Below are 22,697 nucleotides of genomic sequence, written 5' to 3'. Positions count from 1 at the left end.
AGACTATCAAGACTCTGAAATGTAAAGAGAAAAAAACTACAAATATAGCTGATTACAATGAACATGAACAGGTTGACTGTAATAATAATATAAGTATACAATCTATAGAACCTTGGAGTGGGAAATAAACCTTGGTCTCAAATAATTAAAAAAACCTGGGATATTCAGTTATTTTACATATATATATATATATATATATATATATATATATATTCTATATTCTGTGAGCTACCAATGCATCATAATGTTTTTATATCTAAAATGGTATTATATTTTTAAAATAATTATAGTAATAACTTCTATTGATCTTTTATGTTGCTTTTTTGACATGTAGAATAAAAGTTAACATTTCTAGATGTTTTTCCTCTTTTTAGGTCACTTTATCTAATTAAAGATATTTCTTAGGAATCATTCCTTCCCACTCTGAATTATCATTGACAGAAAATAAGGACATGACTGTTTCCCTAAAATAAATCTGGTAATAGTTTTCTTTCCAGAAATTGAAGTGATCATATCACCAAGGCAACACTTCCAGATCCTGCTTGCTGCAGAGTTGGTAGCTAAGTTATTAAAAAAGAAAATTCTCAATTCTTACCTTATAAGCAGGATAACAGGTTGCTTAACTTTCACTCATTTGAATTAACTCAGTTTTAAGCAGAGATTACAGTCATAGATAGTACAGAGTCATGCAGAGGAGCTCAGAAAAATGGGACTTTTTTCTTCCTGTAAAATGCTTTTAAATTTGCAATTAAGAAAGAATGAAGAAGGGTATAAACTGTTATTTTGCATGGGTATAGAGGGGATAAACATTTTACAAAAGTCAGGTCTTTAGTATGAGCAGTCTATTCAAGTGACATTTTATTTAAGCTTTCATACTGAAAGAAGCATGGCATGCAAAAATATCTACCATGTAATCTATAAAATATTCTATTTGCCCCTCAAAAATTTGCTTTTCACTGACATCTCACTGGTTTTCAAGGGTGAAGGGGAAGGAAAGGATATTCCTATTGATAAGAGAATTACCAAATCACAAGATAGGCACAGTCGGGCATCACAAAATGTACACTAAATTTGTGTTCTGAAGACTTGTGTTTGAATTATGCCATTGCCACTTATTGTCAATATGACCTTGAATGATTATTTAACTTATCTGGGCCTCATTTTCCCCATCTATAAAATGAAGAGTTTAGAATACATCATCTGTAAGTTTCTCCTAGTTCCAAAATTCTGCAATTATATGAAAATTCATCCAGGCAAGAAATATTAATTGAATTCCTTTGGAGAGTTAATATGCTATGATAGAAAAGAACATACTTTTTGATTCAAAAAGCATGAGCTCAAATAATACCTCTGTTATTTATTATCTATATGACTTATTTGAACAAATTTGTTAACCTTTCTGAGACTCAGTTCTCTCATCTTTAAAAAGATAAAGTTGTAGTAAATGGATTCCAACTCTAAATTTATGATTCTGTGAATTACAATACATAATATTTGGAAATATTTAAAAAATTAAAGTAATTGGAAATAATAATGTTTTAATGATCTGCTTATCTATTTTATTTGTGTTTATTGGAATTCTTTGTCTTTTTGCTTTCCTTTTTCTCCATACATATATATATATATAATATATATATATATATAATATATATATATATGGAGAGAGAGAGAGAGAGAGAGAGAGACAGTATTAATATCTTAATATTGAGGGCAACTTTGAACATGAAAGGAAGGAAACCCCTTTTCTGTACATATCCGCAAGACATTGTAATTTATATACTTAGGGTATTGCCTGAAGATCTTCAATATGTATTAAATGACTTTTTTTATTAATGCTTAAATAGTAGGTATAATCAAACAAGTTTTGGTTTTCAAACTGATTAATATGATATATATATATATATATATATATATATATATATATATATAATGAATTTAATACTAATTTATTTCTAGAGATCCTTTTCACAGACAGACTCTAGACCTGGGAATTTGTGAAACAAAGTTTCTAGAATGATTTGTTTTAATTCTTACAAGTACTGCATTCTTTAGCCTGTGTTAAGTGAAGGGAAACAGAAAATTGCATACTGTACTCAGGCAAAAATAATAATTTCTACCAAGTTTAATCAATCAATTTAGCCATTCCCTCATATTTCAAGGATACCTATGTTGTTTTATTTGGATGAACACAGCTGATGTAATTATTCTGTTGTCCTGCATGGTAGGCTTGTCCCCAGAAGATCTCTCAAATCCGCAAACAGATTATTCTGTGGTCTATTTTCCTTGATTATATTCAAGTATATATAATATCTTTCTCCATTAAAGTAAAGTGGAACTTCAGTCAAGAGTAATCCCAAGAGTTTCAAATTGATTCCTTATTATAAAAGTAATTAATTAAACTACCACCTGATAACTGGAACTCTCTCTTTGACCTCCTCTTTCATGTTCAGGTTAGAGTCTTGTCCAGTAAATATTTGTTTAGCAGTATACAGTACTTCTTTGAAAACAGGAAGGTCTGAGAATGTCCCTCCTCTATTCACTAAGGTCTAGTCACTGCTTAATCTCTCTAAGTTCAACATAAACTTGTTTGTTTATCAAATCAATATCAAATGAGATAACATGTGTAAATAACTTAGTTATAACCTGGCACAAGGTAAGCTATGATGTTGATGAAAATGATGATGATGAGAATGATGCTGATGATGAAGTTCTAGTGGAGGCATTTTAAAACTTTTTATATCCCTATTTAAGCCTACTTGACTTTGCTTTGTGTACTCTAATGTCAGTCCAAACTGGCCATATTGTTGTTCCTCCCTCATAAAATGTCATTGCCTATCATTACTGTGCTTTTTCATGTACTGTCTTCTCTACTCCCTCTCTCTCACCTCCTACCTCTGCCATACTTAGAATGCATCCTCTCCATACTTCTGCATGTTAGATTCTCAAGTTTCCTTTAAACTTTAACTCAAGTACCACCTTCTACATCAAACATTTCCCAAATGTTTCAGTTCCTAAAGACCTACCCCATCTTAAAATATCTTAACTGTATTTAATATTTAATAGATATTTGCATAAACAGATTATTCATCCTTCTAGATAGGTATCTTTTAAAATTATTGAAGATAGGGACAATCTGAGTTTGCCATTTTTCTTGCTGTGACCTGTCTAAATGTTTATTAGCTAATAAGCATTTACTCTATGAAAAACTACTCAATAAATTCTTGTTGATTGATTGATTAGTGTATTATTATCAAAATTTGAGCCCAGGTCTTCCAAATTCTAAGACAGGCATATTATCACTATGCTACATTGATTCTCCAACTGTCTTTAAGAGGGAATTTTTTCTAGGTTATGTAAATGGTATGATTATTTTCTTTTCCTCATTTAATTATTAGACAATGATAGTAGTGACAGGGAAGGAAAATAAATGATTATTAGTTAGAACAGTTATATACATATATACATATGCATATATATTTACTTTTATATAGCCATCTTTTTTAATGATAGATACAAGTTTAAAAGAAAATTAAACATGACAAAGAACTAAGCTTTTGAGTCAAAAGGACTGGATTTAAGTCCTGTGTCTAACACCCACTGTCTATGTTATAATGGAAAATTTTATAAATCTCAGGTCATCATCCACACACACACACACACACACACACACACACACACAACCCTGCAATCTCTTAAACTATAATTACCAGTTATTTTCTATCTGCTTTTTTTTTTTTACTATATCAGTGAGATTATAGTCCTGGAGTGAGGGGGAAGAAAACTTGTCAATGCCTAGTACACAAAGAGATTAAATTTTCAATGTGTCTCAATATGTTTTAAATAAGTTCCTTGACCAAGAGTTAGAAAAAACCTAACATACTAGATGATATCACTGTCATCATCTTACAATTGAGGAAACTGAAGCCCACAGAAGACAATTAATGTACTGAAAATCACCCAGAGAGTCAATATCAGATTTTGGATTTGAATACAGATTCTCTGACTCAGAAACCCATGTTTGTTATTTTTTTTCTCTCTCTGTTCTATATTACTCTATATCAAGTTTAAACTCTAATTGAGAAGTGTAGTGAATAGCTTTAAATTAAAGTCAAAACTTAATAAATGAGAAAAATGAACAGAAAGGGAGTAACTTATAATGATACATTTTTCCTCAGAACCCAAATAAAATTCATAAGCAAAATTATCTATTGCATCTGCCAAATTAATTTAGACTGGCCACTTCACTGGAATAGACTGCAATCAAGCAACAGTAACCAGATTATTTTTGTATTAAAATATTAAGTAAATTAAATTAAAGGACACAAAAACTGTGCTTCTTATGTTGGTTAAGACTTTGCTAGCATACATAGCATGTTTTAGTTGATTATTATTAGAATCTCATTTGTCAGTCTATAGATGTTGTGAACCTAGGCAGTCTAAATGAGCTCTCTTGCAATTATGGGATATATTACTCAGCTGAAATTCATTCCTTGTGAGAATCATTTGTCTTGTCTTTGCTCCAAGTGAGAAAGCATAAAGTTCCCTGTGGTTGACCAGTTAAAGTTAAATGCCTTGATAACTTGGCACCTTCTTCTCAACTTAGCACAATAAATCAACAACATTTGGATGGGCATCTTACCAGATGAACAAACATATGGATAAAATTTTAAGCAGTGAACTGTCCATGATATATGCAGTCAATATTCAGGTTAGTTAATGAAGATATCTTTCAGCTAGCAAGTCCACACTGTGATCCATAATGAATTTAAGGAGATGAACTTTTTCTAATTCAATTATTAAATGAAAAATATTTTGAGTTTTACAATTTTTCCCCCAATCTCACCTCCATACTCCCATACTCCACAGAAGGCAGTTTGCTAGTCTTTAAATCATTCCCATAGTATGAATTGATCTAAGTTGAATGTGATGAAAGAGAAATCATATCTTTAAGGGAGAAACCTATAGTATGAGATATAGCAGAATTACATAATAAGACAACATTATTTTTAATTAAAGGTAATAGTCCATGATTTTTGTTCAAACTCCACAATTCTTTCTCAAGCTACAGATGGCATTCTCCATCACAGATACCACAAAATTGTGATTGATGGTTGACCTATTGGTATCAGCAAGTCCATTAAGATTGATCATTACTCCCATGTTGCTGTTAGGGTGTACAATGTTCTTCTGGTGTTGCTCATCTCGCTCAGCATCATTTCAAGCCAATCCTTCCGGGTTTCCCTGAATTTCCATCCTTGCTTGGTTCTACTAGAACAATAGTGTTAAATCACATACATAAAACACGGTTTGTTCAGCCATTCACCAGTTGATGGACATTCCCTCAGTTTCCATTTCTTTGACACTACAAACAGAGCTTCTATTAACATCTTTGTATAGGTGATGTTTTTACTCTTTTTTATAATTTTTCAGGGTATAGACCTAGTAGTGGTATTGCTGGATCAAAGGGTAAGCTCATTTTTATTGTACTTTGGGCATAATTCCAAATTTCTGTCCAGAAAGGTTGGATAAGTTCACAGCTCCACCAACAATGCATTAGTATCCCAGATTTCCCACATCCCTTTCAATATTTCTCATTGTCCTTGCTGGTCATATTGGCCAGTCTGAGAGATGTGAGGTGGTACCTCAGAGATGCTTTAAATTGCATTTCTGTAATAAATAGTAATTAGAGCATTTTTCATATGACTATAAATTGTTTTGATTTCCTCATCTGTAAATTTGCATATCCTTTGCATATCCTTTGACCATTTGTCTATTGGGGAATGGCTTGATATTTTGTTTTTTTTTTAAATTGACTTAGTTCTCTGTATATTTTAGGGATGAGTCCTTTGTCAGAAATACTAGTTGTAAAAAGTGTTTCTCATTTTACTACATTTTTTTAATCTTGGTTACAGTGGTTTTATCTGTGAAAAAGCTTTTTTTAATTTAATGCAATCAAAATTGCCTAATTTATTTTTAATGATGTTCTCAATCTCTTCCTTGGTCATAAACGGGTTCTCTTTCCATATATCTGACAGGTAAACTACTCATTGATCTTCTAGTTTGCTTATAATATTATTTTTTATGTCTAGTATATTCCTTTCTATCCCAATTCAGTTTCCTTATAAGTCTATCATGTCTAAGTTTTATAACAATCTATTTACCTCCTTAACTTCCTTCTTGTTTATTTTATAGTTAGATTTATCTAAATCTGAGAGCAGAAGGTTGAGGTCTCCTACTAGTAGAGTCTTGCTGTCCATGTCTTTCTGTAACTCCTTCAACATCTCCTCTAAGAATTTGGATGCTCTCCCATTGGGTGCATACATATTTAATATTGAAATTACTTTATTGTCTATGGTACCTATTAGGAGGATATAGTTTCCTTCCTTATCTCTTTTAATACTATCTATTTTTGCAGAAGTTTTATCTGAGATAAGAATTGCTACCCTTGCTTTCACTTCAGCTGAAGCAAAATATATTTTGCTCCAACCTTTTACTTTACTCTATATGTATCTCTCTCTGCTTCAGATGGTTTTCTTGTAACAGGATTTTGGTTTTTAATCCACTCTGCTATCTGTTTATGTTTTTTTTTGGGGGGGGTTAAATTTTTCAAGGCAATGGAGTTAAGTGGCTTGCCCAAGGCCACAGAGCTAGGTAATTATTAAGTGTCTGAGTCTGGATTTGAACTCCTGTACTCCTGACTTCAAGGCCAGTGCTCTATCCACTGCACCACTTAGCCACCCCCTGCTTACATTTTAAGGGAGAGTTCATCCCATTCACATTCAAAGTTTTAATTACTAACTCTTTATTGCCTTCCATGTTATCTTTCCTCTGTTTGTATTTACCCCCTTTCTTCCATTTATCCATATTCCCCCAGTGTGTTTTTCTCTATACTACCACCTTCAGTGTGTTTGCACTCCTATATCCAACCCCATCCCTTTTTTCCCCTTTCCCTTTGCCCCTTCTTCCTTCTCTTCCTTTTGTTGATCCCATCCTTTCCTCCCCCTCCCCTTTCCCCCTTTTTAACACTTTAAAGGTAAGATAAGTTTCTTAACTTTACTGAGTGTCTGTATGTTATCTTTAAGTCAATCTGATGACAGTAAGATTCAGGTGGTTCTCACCTCCTCCCTTCTTCCTCTCCATTGCAATAAGTCCTTTGTACTTCTTAAAGTAAAGAGATTTAACCCATTTGGTCTACTCCAACCTCCCATCTCTTTACCGTCCTCCTTTTTAAGGACTTCTTGTTTTTAAATCATTCTATCTGAGTCACAGAAAGGTCTTAAGTTTCCATCACTTCTGTCTATTCTCTCTACTAGAATTACAATTACTAAGAGTTATTAGAGTCTTTCTCCCAGGTAAGGATATTTCCAGTTTCTTCTTATTGGATAACAGTTTTTCAAATAAGTCATGTGTGTTCATCTCTTCTGTCTAATTAAATTCTCTCTAATAGAGTTACAATTCTCAATAGTTGTTAAAGTCTTTCTTCCAGGTAGGAATTTTGCCATTTTCATTTTATTTGATAATAGTTTTTTTTTCCCTTCCCTCCCCCACTGGCTGTAGGCACTTTGCATTAGCCAAACCCCCAATACCTGAAGACAAACCTTGAAGTATGTCTTGTTTTTCTAGCTACTCTTTCTGGGTTTTGTTGATGGGACTTCCATTAAGAGGTTTGTTTCATATTGTTTATGAGGGAAGATCTGGCGACCATACCACAGGACCTGTCTTCTCTCTGCCATATTGGCTGGAAGACCGGAAGAATTTTTTTTTAATATTATTATTGAATCTGATTTTTAACTTTGTATATTTTTCTTGAAAGAAAAACTCGTGTGCTCATATATATGATCAACAGTTTCCAATTAATTTTTGTCTTTTTATGTTCCTTTTTGAAAGTAATTTTATTGCATTATATCTGAAAAAGATGCATTTAATATTTCTGCTCTCTAGCATTTTTATGAGAAGAAAATGATGAATTTTATATAGTGCCATATCAATAAGAAAATGTGATATTCCTTTCTATCCCATTCAATTTTCTACAGAGTTTATCATATTCAAATATTCTAAAATTTTTATTCATCTCTTTAATTTTTTCTTATTTGTTTATTTTTTTTTTAATCCTGAGAAGGAATCTTTTTCTTCTACAGCTAGTATACATTTGTGGTCCATTTCTTCTTCTAAAGCATTTAGTTTTTCCTTTAAAATTTTGAATGCTTTAAAATTTTACGTATACATTTTCATTATTGACATTACTTCATTGTCTATTTTACCTTTTGGTGAAATGTAGCTTCCCCTCTCATCTCTTTTAATTAGGTCTATTTTTGCTTTTGCTTTGAGATCAGTATTGTTGTTCCTGGTTGTTGTCTTTTTTTTTTAACACTTCAGTAAGTATAATAGATTCTTCTATTATACCTTGCCTTTACTCTGTATGTATCTCTATTTCATGTTTCTTGTATCCAACATTCTGTTTTTTTATTCCATTCTTCTATCTACTGTATTATGAGTGACTTCAAACTCATTTATATTGCCTATTATGATTACTATATATTTCCCTCCATATTCCTTTTTCATTTAGTCTTCTCCCCCACCCCACCCCTCTCCTGTCTATCTCTCTCTGTCTCTGTCTCTGTCTCTGTCTCTGTCTCTCTCTCTCTCTCTCTCTCTCTCTCTCTCTCTCTCTCCCTGCCTCCTTCACTCTTTCCTTCCTTGAAAGTATTTTGCTTCTAACAACTTCCTACCCAAGTTTATTACTTTTCTCACAACCCATTCTCCTAATTCCCTTTAGGATAAGATACATTTCCACACCCAAATGAGTGTGTATGGTATTCTCTCTTTTAACTAATTCACTTTTCTTCTATTATTTCCCTTTTTCTCACCCTTAATTTATATTACAAAATATAATTGTGTCTTAATCAACTCAGACCCATGCACTTTATGTCTTTAACTATCAAAATAATGACAAGTTTCTTAGGAGTTACCACTGTCATCTTTCCATTTAGGAAGGTAAACAATTTAACTTATTTAATCCCCTATATTTTACCTTTGCTGCTTATCTTTATATGCTTCTCATGATTCAAATATTTTAATTCCTTTTTTTGTCTCTTGTATTTTCTTTCATAATGATTGGAAGTCCTCCATATCATTAAAAATCATTTTTCCCCCTCCAAGGATTATCCTCAGTGGTTCTGGGTAAGTGATTCTTTAATATAACTCTAGTTCCTTTGTCTTCCGGAATATCATATTGCAAGTCCTCCAGTCCTTTACTGTGGAAACTGCCAAATCACATGTGACCCTGGCTGTAATTCCAAGGTATTTAAATTGTTTCTTTCTGGTAGCTTGCAATATTTTCTCCTTGGTTTGAGAGTACTATAATTTGGTAATAATGATTTTTTGGCCAATCATTTGGGGATCTCTTTCAGGAGATTATCAGGGGATTATTTCAATTTCTTTTTCATTCACTACTTTTAGGCTATTGCAGTGACTTTCTATGATAATTTCTTAAAAGCTGATGCCCAAGCTCTTTTTTTTAAAATCATGGATTTCAGGTAATGTTATAATTCTTAAATTATCTATTCTGTACCTATTTTCTAGGTCATTTGTTTTTTCAATGAGATATTTCACATTTTTTCATTCTTTTAATATTTCTTTACTGTTTCTTGTTGCCCCATGAAGTAATTAATTGCACTTGCCCAAATCTATTTTTCTTTTAATTTGTAAAAGAAAATAAACGTTTCCATAACATAGTACAATAAAAAGATTGCAATGCAAATCTACTATACACAACTTGCTTCTCCTTTCAAATATAAAATGACATTATTATGTGAATTAATTTCACTCCTTTTTTTGTTCTCCCCTTACTTTTCTTCACTTTTATACCTCCTTTTCTATTTGACCAATTTTAAAAGCATTTATTTAATTTTAAATTTTTTTCCCCATTTTACTAATTCTTTTTTATAAAGAGTTCTTTTCTGTAATGTATTTTTGTGGCCTCTTTCATCATGTTATCTATTAAGTATTTTAGTGTTCAATTTCTCCAGTATTTTTGTGTCTCCTTTTTCAAAATTTTCCATCCTTTTTTGTGATTTTCTTACAACACTCATTTATTTTCTCAATTTTTCCTTTGCCTCTATCATTTTATTCTTAAAATTTTTTTTCAATTCTTCCAGGAATTCATTTTTTCTTATTTTTCTTTTTTTAGTACCCGAACACCTTTTTATTTAAGTATTTACATGCAACTAATTTGATTTTGTGGTCTAATTCTGATTTCTATGCTTAGGTTCTTACACAGAAAAATCACAAATATAGTTTAATTTTTCCAGCCTATTTCTTGATGCTTTTTCCTTAAATTTGTTAAACTCTACTTCTGGAGTGAAAGGGTTAATGTTCCAAGCTTGTTTTTTGTGTTCCTGTTTTTAGAGTTAGTTCTGGGGATCTTTAAATTTTCAGTTCTTCTGTAGTTGTCTGATCTAAGGAGAAGCGTGATCTTTAGTCTCTTGGTATGTGCTCTTTTTTTTGTCCTGGTCCTGTGAACAAGGCCCTGCCTCTCATTATTACTCCTTACCCTGGTTCTGAGACTCAGAATCATATATGTATAAGGCAACTGAGTCTTCCTCTTAGTGATAGCAAAAAGGTTTATCACATTATCCTTCTTGCAAATTTCATCCTTCTCCCCATCCCTTACCTGTTGTTGATTGAAAGTTCAAGAAATCACTTTCACTGATGTTGGCTTACTTGGGTATGATATTAATGGTATAGCCTAGGCTTGTCCACTCTGGACTATTTTCGACTTTTATTCCAACTGGAGAGACCTTTGTTGTTGAACTTCTGAATTGTCTCAAACTAATGAAATTCTTTCCTTGTCTTCATCATTTGATTTTTCTACTTTAGATTTTTTTTGAGGCATTAATTTATAGTTTTTGAAGGGGGGTTCAGGGCAGCTCAGTTGACTCCCTGACTTTTCTCAGTCATCATTACTCTACCTCCTTGTTCAATTCTCTTTCTGTAAAAGGCATTTGAGGAGTCTGCGACTAGTGAAATGTGACTTGCCCAGTATGAGTAGAGGCTGAGGTGGTTTTAAATCTTACCCCTAAGGAAATTTTCATCAGTAGTGAAGGAATTCAAAATAATAGGGTTAACTAATTAAAAAAATACTGATATTACCAATGATCTAATTATAAAGAAAACAATTAAAGATCTTAAGTATAAGCAAATATACTATCAAGAAAGATAGTGGCCTCAAGATCAATTAAAACACTCCAGACACCAATGAATGAACATTACAATATAAAGAAATTGAATTGGCAAGTAATGAGGCAGAGGGCCCTGTGGATTCCCTAGAGAGCAGAGCTACAGCAGAAATTTCCCAAATTGATTAAAAAAAAAAGAACAGTAACAGCAGAATTTATGGTCTGAACATTGGAAATAATTGGCATAATGGAAACACTAGAATCCCTGGTGTTAAGTCTTTCCAAACAAACAAAAGAGAAGACAATTGATAAGAAATGGAAATACACAAAGATGAAGGACAGCCTGAAAGGAGAGAAATCAAAGTAATGCCAATAAAGGACACAATTTCCATACAAAATCATCCAAATCCAGTCTCCAAAGCATATTGGTTTTGACAACAGGATTCTTAAAACAACTTGAGGATTTTAAATCTCTTACTATAACCAGAAAGGTCAAAAAAACTGAACAACATAATTAAGGAAATAATATCTCCCCCACCCCCCCCCAAATAAAAGTACCTATGTCTTCTGAACTGTTATCTCCAGACTGTTATCTCCAAAAAGAATCCCCAAATTGACTCTAAGAAAATCAAACAGAAATTTTTGCTTCAAACTCCAATAAACATAGCAGTTAAATTTCACAATTGCAATGACAAGCAACACATTCTGAAAGTGAGCAGGAGAGAGACAAAGGAATGGAAATTCAGATGACATAAGTATATTCAGTGACCACCAGAAGGAAATAGAAGAATATGTTCTGAAGAACAAATGAGGAGCTTAAGATACATGCCAATCCTAAGGGTGATAAACTGCAAAGATATGCGTAACTATTAAAGAAGAAGGAAAAAAAAACAGAATAAAATTGAACATTACATAAAAAGAGCATGTAAAATATTCCTTTATTCATTGACTTTTGAAAAATTCTAAATCCTTCTTTTAGCCTGGAAGTCATTGAAGATTATAAATTCTGTGAGGGAAAGGTTGTTTTATTTTTATTTTTGAATTCCTAGTTCTTAGCACAAAGTCTGGCATATTAGAGTTGCTAAATTCTTGAAATAAATTATTTTTTTTGATTCTCAGTTATTGAATTATCAAAGTAATATTGTTGAATAAATCTGAACTTAATTCTTTTGCTTATTTATATTTAAATCATAAAATGCAAGTTTCAAGATTCCCAATTCTGTTTTTGCGACAATGATCACAATACTTACATTCTATTTCAGCAAGATCATGCCAGAATTACTTTTCCATTATTAGTCTCTTCTCTCTATTCTAGGTCCTGTATGAACATCTACTTATTAAGAATTTCCCAATAATGCTAAATAGGTATTTGAAATTCAATGTGTTATAAAAACCTAATTTTTTCCATCTCATGAACTTAAGATACTTCTAAATTTTTCTGATTTTGACTGTCTTCCCATTCATCTAGTTTAACAAACTCAGAGCAATAGTTGACTCTTCACTCTTAATCATTTGTTCCACATATCCAATTGCATTCAAAATCTTGATTTGTGTCCCCTCATCAACTACTACAACCATACCCTTCTTTCCATAGAGCTATCACCTATATACGTGTCATGAGCTCAGACTTTCTGTATTTTTGTACTTGACCTCTATACTTGTATTTTTACCTAGTTCAGATGAATCTTGGATCCTAGTCTTTGTGATTTGCATTACTTGAGTGAAGTTGCCAAGCTATAATACTAGTGGTCCCTGGACACTTTTCATTCCACAAGTCTGAAATTGAAAGCTAAATCAGGCCAAGTCCTGACTTTTTTTTGAAGTCTTGGATTGTGCTCTCCAAATAATGCAATACACATATCTAAATCTTGTTTGTCTATGATGGGAAACTCTGATATTTATTTCCTTTCATAGTCCTAGCCTAGAATTCTAATCCAATTCAGACCCTACATCTGTACCCTTTCCCAGTGCTGAATTGAATGCCTAAGCTCAGTCTCTACCTTCTCCCACAGTAATGCAATAGATACAGCAATGATAAATTGAGTTTTCCTGGATAGGGAAATGAGGTGGAAATTATGGTCTCAGCATTTGGCACCCTCCTATAATTCTGGAAGGAGCTGTGGAAAGAAGGATGGGATGTGAGACATTCAGTACTGACTCAGATCTGGAGCTTATTACATGATCCATTTATGATCCATTTATATATTGTCTCTCTGTCTCTCTCTCTCTCTCCTCCCCCTTCTTTATTCTCTCTGCTCCCACTTGTTTTTTCTTTTCCCTCTCTGTTTTCTCTGTGGAAATTGTTTGGAATTTCTCTCTGATCATCTCTCCTGCTTGTCATTTCTGCTTGATCTAATATTGTTTTCTATTGTTCATGTGAAAATTCCAGGAAAGGTTTTTCTTGGTTGGAAGCTGTGTTGTAAGGCCCAAATTGTGTCAAAATCATGTATCCTTTTATGATGAGGGACAAGTTAATTGGAAGGAGCAATAAAATATAATATTGACTGCTTTAGCTTTGAAAGTTCTTATAAATGACTCCATGGTTCCTTAAATTTAACTATTAGCAATAGATGAGCAGATTATGTAAACATATTTCAAAACTCCTACACCATAAGTGCAAATCTCATACCTTTTTTTTCTTTGGATCCCTCTCAGTCCTTACCATAGAGTTTTGTCTATAATACATACTCTTAATTGTGAATTGTGAATTGAATCTGTGTGAGCAGAAAAAATGATGGTAATATCTAACAAGTGAGGATAATAGTATCATTATTAATTAACTGCTTTATTGGTCTTTTCACAAAGAAATTCCCCAAATTACCTCAAGATCCTCAATAAAATTCATTTTATTAAAGACCTATCAAGCACATACCAAATGTGAGACAGTATTTTGCTGTATTTTTAGGGGTTTTTTTTTTTTGCAAGGCAAATGGGGTTAAGTGGCTTGCCCAAGGCCACACAGCTAGGTAATTATTAAATGTCTGAGACCGGATTTGAACCCAGGTACTCCTGACTCCAAGGCTGGTGCTTTATCCACTGTGCCACCTAGCTGCCCCTTGCTGAGTATTTTTAAAGAAAAATGATGCAGCATAAGGTCATAAGGAGTATATTATCTTATGGTTATAGAGGATTTATTTTATGTACATGACCAGTTATGTATTTTGAAAGAACAAATGCAAAAGTAGTCAAGAAGGATTAAGATAAAATGTTCTAGTATAAGTTCTATGAAAATTCTATTTTGTGACAATCATGAAAGAATTAATTAAATAAGAGGTATTTCAGCGGATTTTTGAAGCAAAATCTCAACAGAAAAAGAAAAATAATCAGTGAGACTCTGCTTTTGAGTAAAGAGTTAGAAAGGATCATATAGAATTAATTAAAGAAGAAAAAAGAACAAGTTTTTCCTCCTAAGGAAAACATTTCCTATAATTTTCACAGCATACATTCAATTGCATAGTACAGGAAAATTTAAAATAATTTGCCATATTACTTTCACCAACAAGTAAATGGAAGAAAAAAATTCAAACTCCAATTATATTATCAACTTTTTTTCAGGTCACAGAGAGTAACAGAAATACTGCCATTTGATATATGGGTTCTCTTCTAAACATTATGGGAAAAGGGGTCAAAGTAGCATCATTAATTTTCCAGCATTTTCTCATGAAGTTGTTTTCCCAATAATTCTAGAAAATATTGCAAATATTATTGATGGGCTTTTCATGGTATAGTCACAGCACAAAATCTCAAATCTAAGCCTAAATAGTACAAATAAGATTATTGGAAAATATGCCATTATGTAGAAGTTGATTTAATGAGATATTTCCCTTGAGAACGTTCCCTGCATTCCAAGGGAACATTTGCTAGCTTTTATTCATTGGATTAAGAGCTCAAAGAAATCTTCAAGCTGATATAAACATACACCTTACTTTAAAAATGAGGAATTGAAGCATGATTTATGTGAATTTCCCAGTGTCACCCTCATACTAAGTGACAGAGCAAGAATTCAAAACCAGATTCTTTGTCTCTGAATGCATTAGTCTGTCCAATATTCAACTATTTTATGAGTATCTCTTCTGTCCCATAGCTTTAGAGAAGGAAAGTTGGCTCAGTGGTGCATTTAGCACATTGATCTGTAGTCATAAATAGTTAGTCAAATCTTACCTCAGATACTTTATAGCCCCTTTGACCTTGAACAAGTCATTTAAATTTTTAGCCTAAATTTCCATAATCTGTAAAATGTAGATAATGTAATACCTGTAAACCCCACTAGATTAGTAAATGGATCTACAGAGATACCTTATTTACAGTGTTTTATAATTTTTTTTTGCAAGATAATGTGATTAAGTGAATTGCCCAAGGTCATACAACCAGGTAATTATTAGGTGTCTGAGATTGGATTTAAACTCAGGTCCTCCTGACTCTAGGGCCAGTGCTCTATCCACTGCCCCACCTAGCTACTCCACAGTATTTTATAATTCTTAAAGAATTGTTTATGTAGTATTTGTTAAAGTTCATAGTTTTGGCTATTGCAAAACGAAAAAGCTAGCATTGAAATCAATCACCTTTACCTTTTCACCTTCCCTTCAATGAACTTCCAGATTTAGATATTTAAGCCTGTGTTTCCTCTAAGACTTTATGCTATTGAGACATGTCAGTACCAGATACTTTGGATTCTGAAAGCATGAGGTCACAATATACTAACAAAATCTTACTCAATAACAAAACCATAAGATAGAGCTGGAAGGGACTTTAGAAAATATCATTCACTCTTCAATTTGCAGATGAGAAACTTGAGACCCAGAAAAGTGAAATGACTTAAGCAGGGTCTGAATACTATTCCAGGGTTTTTTTTTTCCTATTTGTTTCTAAGGCAATACTTTTAAAACTATAGGTATATATTTTGTTGACATTTAATAATGTAACAAAAAATCATAACAATGGATAAAATTGCATTTCTTCTTCATGAAGATAAAACAAATATGTCAGAGATTTTAATGAACTTAGTAAAAGTTAAGTTAAGCTAAACCCAGCTGGTGAAATATGTCACTTTAAATATTCATAATAGTGTTTAAAACATTAAATTAGTTCTCCTGGAATAAGTCTTTGAACTTTCAAGTGCAATAGTTCTTGGCAATTCCTCTAAGCTTCTTCCTAAATGAACTGGGATGGGGAGGGGTGGGGAGAATGCCTCTATCTAATTGTTTAATGTTAAACTTGGATGAGAATTTCTTCTTGTCTCATGAAAATCAGCTTATAGCTTGAAGTATAAAATTTTGTTTACGCTTATCTCAAACTGTATAATAGTATTATAAAGGATAATTATATGTTTAAGGTTTTTAAAAGAGGGGGAAAATCTTTCAAATCCTAAAGTCAAATTAAAAATAGAAAGTTTGCATAAATTGTTGGCTCCAAGAATTTAAAATAATTGTCAGTCAGCAGCAGACTAGAAAGATGAATGGTGAAAATGAACTGCTTGCATTATGTACCAAATAAGGGACTATGAAAAAGAATCAGAGAAAAAGATATCACAAGAGAAATGTTTAAGATAATTCAAAAGAAGATGGGCTAGTAACTTGGAGAGAGCAAAGGATGATTGGTAGCCAGCTTGCTTTTCACAGTGCTGTTTTCTCAATGTCAGGTGAAGGAAAGGAAATTGTGTGGAGATAGTGAATAGGAAGTGTAGGAAATTGTATGGATATAGTGAAGTTCAATAATGAATTTATTATACAAAAGAGAGAAGAGCTTCTCATGATTTTCAGGCATGAATGATTTGAAACCTTCAGTGATAAACATAATTTCTATACACATAAGATAACCAAGTCAAATGAGGACTTAAGAGTATGAGATATCCTACTCATAGTTAACATTATATAGTCCTTTAAGGTTGTCAAAAAATTTTACATATATGTTTTTATCTATTCATCACAATAATCCTATGAGATAATTGCTTCAACTATAATAATCCCCAATCATTTTACAGGTGAAAAAAATAAGGGTTTAGAAAAACTAAATATGGCTGAGATGTACAGCTAGTAAATCTTGGAGTCCAGATTCAAACCCAGATCTTTCCACTACATTATTATTGAATTCCATTTAAAGTAAAAAAAATATTTTATGTGTGCTTACTATGTTTAAAACACTGTGCTGGTTACTAAATATAAAAGGGGGGAGAGGAGGGAAGGGAATAAATATTTTTATAACCCTCTCATATGTTTCAGATATTGTTCTAAGTGTTTAAAAATGGAATCAAATGAGATAATTTGATCCTCTGAATAGCCCTGGAAGGTTGTTGCTCTTATTAATTCACATTTTTCATGAGAAGAAAAGGAGGCAAGTAGAGGTTAAGTGAATATTTTTAGGATCTTACAGTTAGTAAGTATCTGGAGTGAAATTTGACTGTGGGTCAAATGTTCTAACCAATAAGCCATCTCACTGTTGATAAAAGACAAAAAAAGGAAAGATTCTCTTAGCTGAAGGAGTTAATATTCTACAATATAGAAGAAAGGAATAAAACCTAAAGAAAAATGACTAAATAATTAAGCTTATATATAGTGTTAGAAATTAATTTCAAAAAGGGTGGAATACCAATAACTAAGTGACTCAAAAACGGCACCAGTTAGGAAACATCACCTAATCTGTGGTTTGACTGAAGTTAGAGACTCTGAAAAGTGATTTTGAAGAGGGAAAGCATTCCAGGCTGCTCCCATTTCCTCCTTGTGAAGAGATGATTATATAATGACTGTTCATTATTCCTATTTCTCTTCAACCTGTATCTTTATAGATAAAAATATTGCTTAGTAAGTTTGCAGAATTTTATATTGTCTGTTAAAAAAGCCTTTAAAAGACAAGAATAACCTGTATTATAATCTGCATACTTCCACATCAGCCATAATTGAATTCTATGACTTTTCACATCTTTCATTTACTATTTTTATTACATTGTCACAAGTTAAAGAAAATGTATTATTATGAAACTGCTCTGTCTTGAATGAATTATTACTTTTAAGGTATATTTTCATTTCATTACTTCTAAATATGTGTAGTCAAATTTAGCAGATGCAATTTTTTACAAAAATAGTTTCTAAATGTCCCATTAACTTCCTGTCTGAATAATATATACTATTATATTTTACTCCAGATATACCTTTTTCCTCTAACCCAAGGAAATATTAGAAACACTGATAGAAAAAAAATAATCCCAATATTTCTTGATTTCTATCATGGTGGTGTGTCATGAAAAGCACTGTTTACTCAACCTATTTTTAGAAATCATTATTAATGAGAAATCTACCTTAAAGTGGGACTGTAAATACAAGGGAGTTTGTGACTCAATGCATTTAGAATACTTGGATTATTATTTAGATCTACTAAGATTTGGTGATTCATTGTCAAAATAGGAGGAGGGAATGAAATGTATCTTTTATTTTCCCTTTTATTTAACCTGGGAGAGAAGATCATTGCTACAGCATAGAAAGCTAAAATGAATCTTCAGATTTCCTGATTCTTTTCTATATGTCTACATCTAAGGCTTTGATAATCTGGATATAGTGCCTTGGTGCAATATGCTATTAAGGTGAGTTGAGAGTTGAGTTGTTAGGGTGGACCAAGTGAAATGGTTCCTGATCTGATACAATTATACTCTATACATATGGTCTTTTTACATCTGGAATATTGTCTCCAAACTACAAGATGACATTTTGGACAAAAGTATGGAATAGATATACTTGCACACTGTTTATCAAGTGTTTTCAAAAAACACATCAAAATTATTAAGTTTTGAGCTGGTCTGGACATAAATGAAATCTAAATGTATATATTCCTCAAGAGAATATTGTTGAAACATAAATTTGAATGCCTATTTAGAAGTTGGAAGTTTAAGGCCTAGTATCAAAAATCTTTTTGTCTGAACCTTTTCTGTTGCATGGAATCTGTCTTAGGCGTACTTTAAGCAAAGCCCAGTAAGATGTGGATATTTGAGAGACGATAAATAGTTTAAATAATTAAAAAGTCCTCGTTCCATGGAACTCATAGATTTAAAAGGGAATATGAGAAACATACAAACAGCTATTATTACATTATAAGCACATAAGAAAAGTGGATACTAAGCACTGTGTGAGAATGATTACAAAATGAGATTTAAGGGACAAATTCTTGATTGTAATATGTAAGATGGTCTCTAAAATACAAATAGATCTCAAAAGAAGAGGTCTAAGGATAAATTTCATCTTTGGGAAAAGAATCAGTAAATCACAGAGACAGGAAAGTGTGTTAAGAATATGAAACAAGAAATAGAAGCTAGTATATTTTGGCTAGATTATAGAAGAGTATTCATGAAAGATCATATTATGAGACAAAACTGGGAAGGCACATTGGTGACAAATTCAAAATTGTCTGTTCATATCCTTTTGAATATCAATATGGGAATGGTTCTTATTTTTTCATATAAACTTGGTGCATTTCACTAAATATTTTAAATATTCCCTCTACAAGTTCCTGCCTTTCTGCTAATTTCAATTGTCAAATGTTTTTAATTTCACATGACTGAAATTATCTCTTTTACTTCCTAATCATACTCTATATCTTTTGTTTGGTCACAAACTCTTCCCTTTGCAATAGATGTTATATTGACAGGACTTGAAAGTGCTGTTGATATTAATGAAGAAGAAATCATCAAATAAAATTCTAATATTATGAATTTGAAAGAACAGATGAATCAATGTCAGTAACTAAATGCAATGTCAAGCAAAAGAACAAGTATGGAAAAAAACATAATAAACTTAATTTTGGACAGGCATGTTGAATCTGAGTTGCTTATACTAAAAACAAAAGAGTTGAGAAGAAAGGTCAGGGCTATTGATTTGGAATTACTTAAGTAAAGATGATAACTTATATATAGAAATTAATATAATTGGTAAGGAAATGAGTATAGGGAAAGAATTAAGGATAATCTTAAATGAATCCTTGGGAAATACAAATCGATGTGGTCTAAGAAGGAGAAATTCAGAAGACAACAAATGATCCACCTAGCAGCATAGCACTGTGTGGCTTTTCTCAAAAGCCAAACTAAAAGTAACACCTAGAAGAAGTCCTCTAGATAGCATAATTGATGAAACACTTGATTTAGGATTCAGTGAGACATGATTTTTCCTGACCCTGAGCAACCTCTGCCTCTCTCAAGTTAATTTTATTCAACTACAAAACTAGGATAATAATAGTACCTACTTTATAGAATTCTTATGGAGAACAAATGAGATAATACATGATTTTTTTATTTTAAAGCAATATATATAAAGTAGGCTATAATTACAAAATCATAGTCAATGTGGTAGGCACAGGCCAATGTAATAGAATGAGAAAAAAGAAAAAGTCACTGGATTTAGGATTTAAGAGGTCATCATGAAGAGAGTCAGTTGGCAACTTCTACGTACAAAATATTCATAGATACTAGTTTTGAAATGCAAAGAATGAAAATTGAGAAGATCTTCATCAATTAGAGATTGACCAAATAAGTTGTGCTACATGACTGCAATGGAATACTATTGTGATATAAGAGAAGAAAATAGATTAACAAAAAGATTACAAAAGAGTAGGACTGAATTGTGTGGAAGAGAAGAAAGCTATATAGATATAAATGAAGTCAAATATGAAAGATTTATACTATTTTCAGATAATGAAAAAAGAGAAATAAGAAAGATTCCAAAAGTGTTTATCAACAGAATTAAATGATTAACTGAATCGTATAAAGAGACATATCCAGAAGAAGAAAAACCAAACAAAACAAAACACACAGGAAAAAAAAAAAACTTTTCTGAATCTTATGAAAATTTTATAAAAATTATCTCTTAGCTATCTCTTTCCATTAATCCTAATTCCCCATGCTAAAAATTACTAATTTGTATATATGTTTATCAAGATATATATGTAAAATGCTCACCTGACTATTCTCTGCTGAGGTGAGGGGGTGGAAAGGGAGGGTGGAGGGAAATTTTGTAACTTGAAATTATGCATGTGCATTGGATGAAAACAAATAGATAAATAAAAACAGAAATAAAGAGACATAAATTTAAATTTTTACTTTAGTTAAAAAAAGTCATTAGTAGAAATTCAGAATATTGAAGATGTGAAAATGCCAACTCTTTGAAAAATGACTTTGGAAACCAAGAAAATAGCATGCAATCCTAGAATTCCTGCTACTGGGGAGGCCAAGACTGTTGAATTGTTTGAGTTAGGGAATTCTGGATTATCATATGCTAAGCAATCCAGCTATCCATACTAAGTGTAGCAATAATATGATGGATTTTGAGTACAGGGGATAAATAGACTACATAAAGAGAGGTCGTTTTTTAAAAAAAGCAGGTCAGACCCCTTTGCTAAACAGCAGTAAGAGTGGATCAATGAATGGTCAGTCTCTATACTTTCAAGATGGGTGACAAAGTAACAACAATATCTAAAGGAGGAGGAGGAGGAAGAGGAAATTGGGATTTTAGAGTTTCAGTAATCTTTAGGATCAACATTAATTATGTTAAGTGGTATACAAAAGAAACTGCAGGTTTTAAGTTACATTGATGAGGACATTTAATCTACTGTTTAAGAGGCCATATTGTGAAGTGGCTAGAAAACAAACATAAAAGGGAATGGAGATCTTTCTGATGAGCCTGGTTTCTAGCCATTTCACAATATGACCTCTTACAAGGCAGATTAATTGTGCTTTTTGTTCTAGGCAAGTTTAAGATATTAAATTGCAAAGAAATTATTCAGCTATATTACTAAAGGAAGTTTCATCATCTGAGAGGTCTCTAAATCAAAAACATAGGTGCAGACTCTCTCAATCCCTTTGGTTTCCTGAACAAAGGGTTTTTAGTCTAATATGACTCAACTCTGTACTCATTATATCTAAAGCATTATATCATCAATTATAGATATCCCATTTAAGACAGCAGTTTGAAAAACTGAAGTGTGGCCAGAGGAAAAATGGTTCCAAAATAGAGAAGAGATTTAAAATTTTAGAGAAAGCAGCAGGACAAATGGGAAAAGTCTTGGATTTGGAGTCAGAGGGCAAGATTAAAATCTATCTTCTACCACAAGGGCACTCTATGTGTGACCTTGAATAAGTTATTTAATATGTGTGAGCCTCAGTTCCTCATCTGTAAAGTGAAGGGATTAGATTTGATGCCCTCTATGATCCTATGAAATACTAGGAATGATTACTAAGGTAATGTTCTGCAAGATCCCAAAGGGATTGAGATTAATATAATTGACAGAGGTTATTTTTATGTTGTTTTTGCTGTTTGATTTTTTGTTTTTTAAGAGAGCCAGATCCATTTATTTTTCTGAGATGGGAAAAATAAGAGAACTATGTAGATAATAAAGCAGAAAAGTTTCCATAATGGTCTCAATCACAATGAAATAGGAAGCTGATTGATCTGATTTGTGTGGGGAACTGGGATTTTAACTATAGGCTTGAAGGCAGAAGAAATAACTTGAAACTGTTGGTGTATAAAATAAGATAGGGAATCATCT

The sequence above is a fragment of the Macrotis lagotis genome, chromosome 5 (assembly GCF_037893015.1).
Source record: "Macrotis lagotis isolate mMagLag1 chromosome 5, bilby.v1.9.chrom.fasta, whole genome shotgun sequence".
Taxonomy (NCBI): Eukaryota; Metazoa; Chordata; class Mammalia; order Peramelemorphia; family Peramelidae; genus Macrotis; species Macrotis lagotis.
This window is presented reverse-complemented; position numbering follows the sequence as displayed.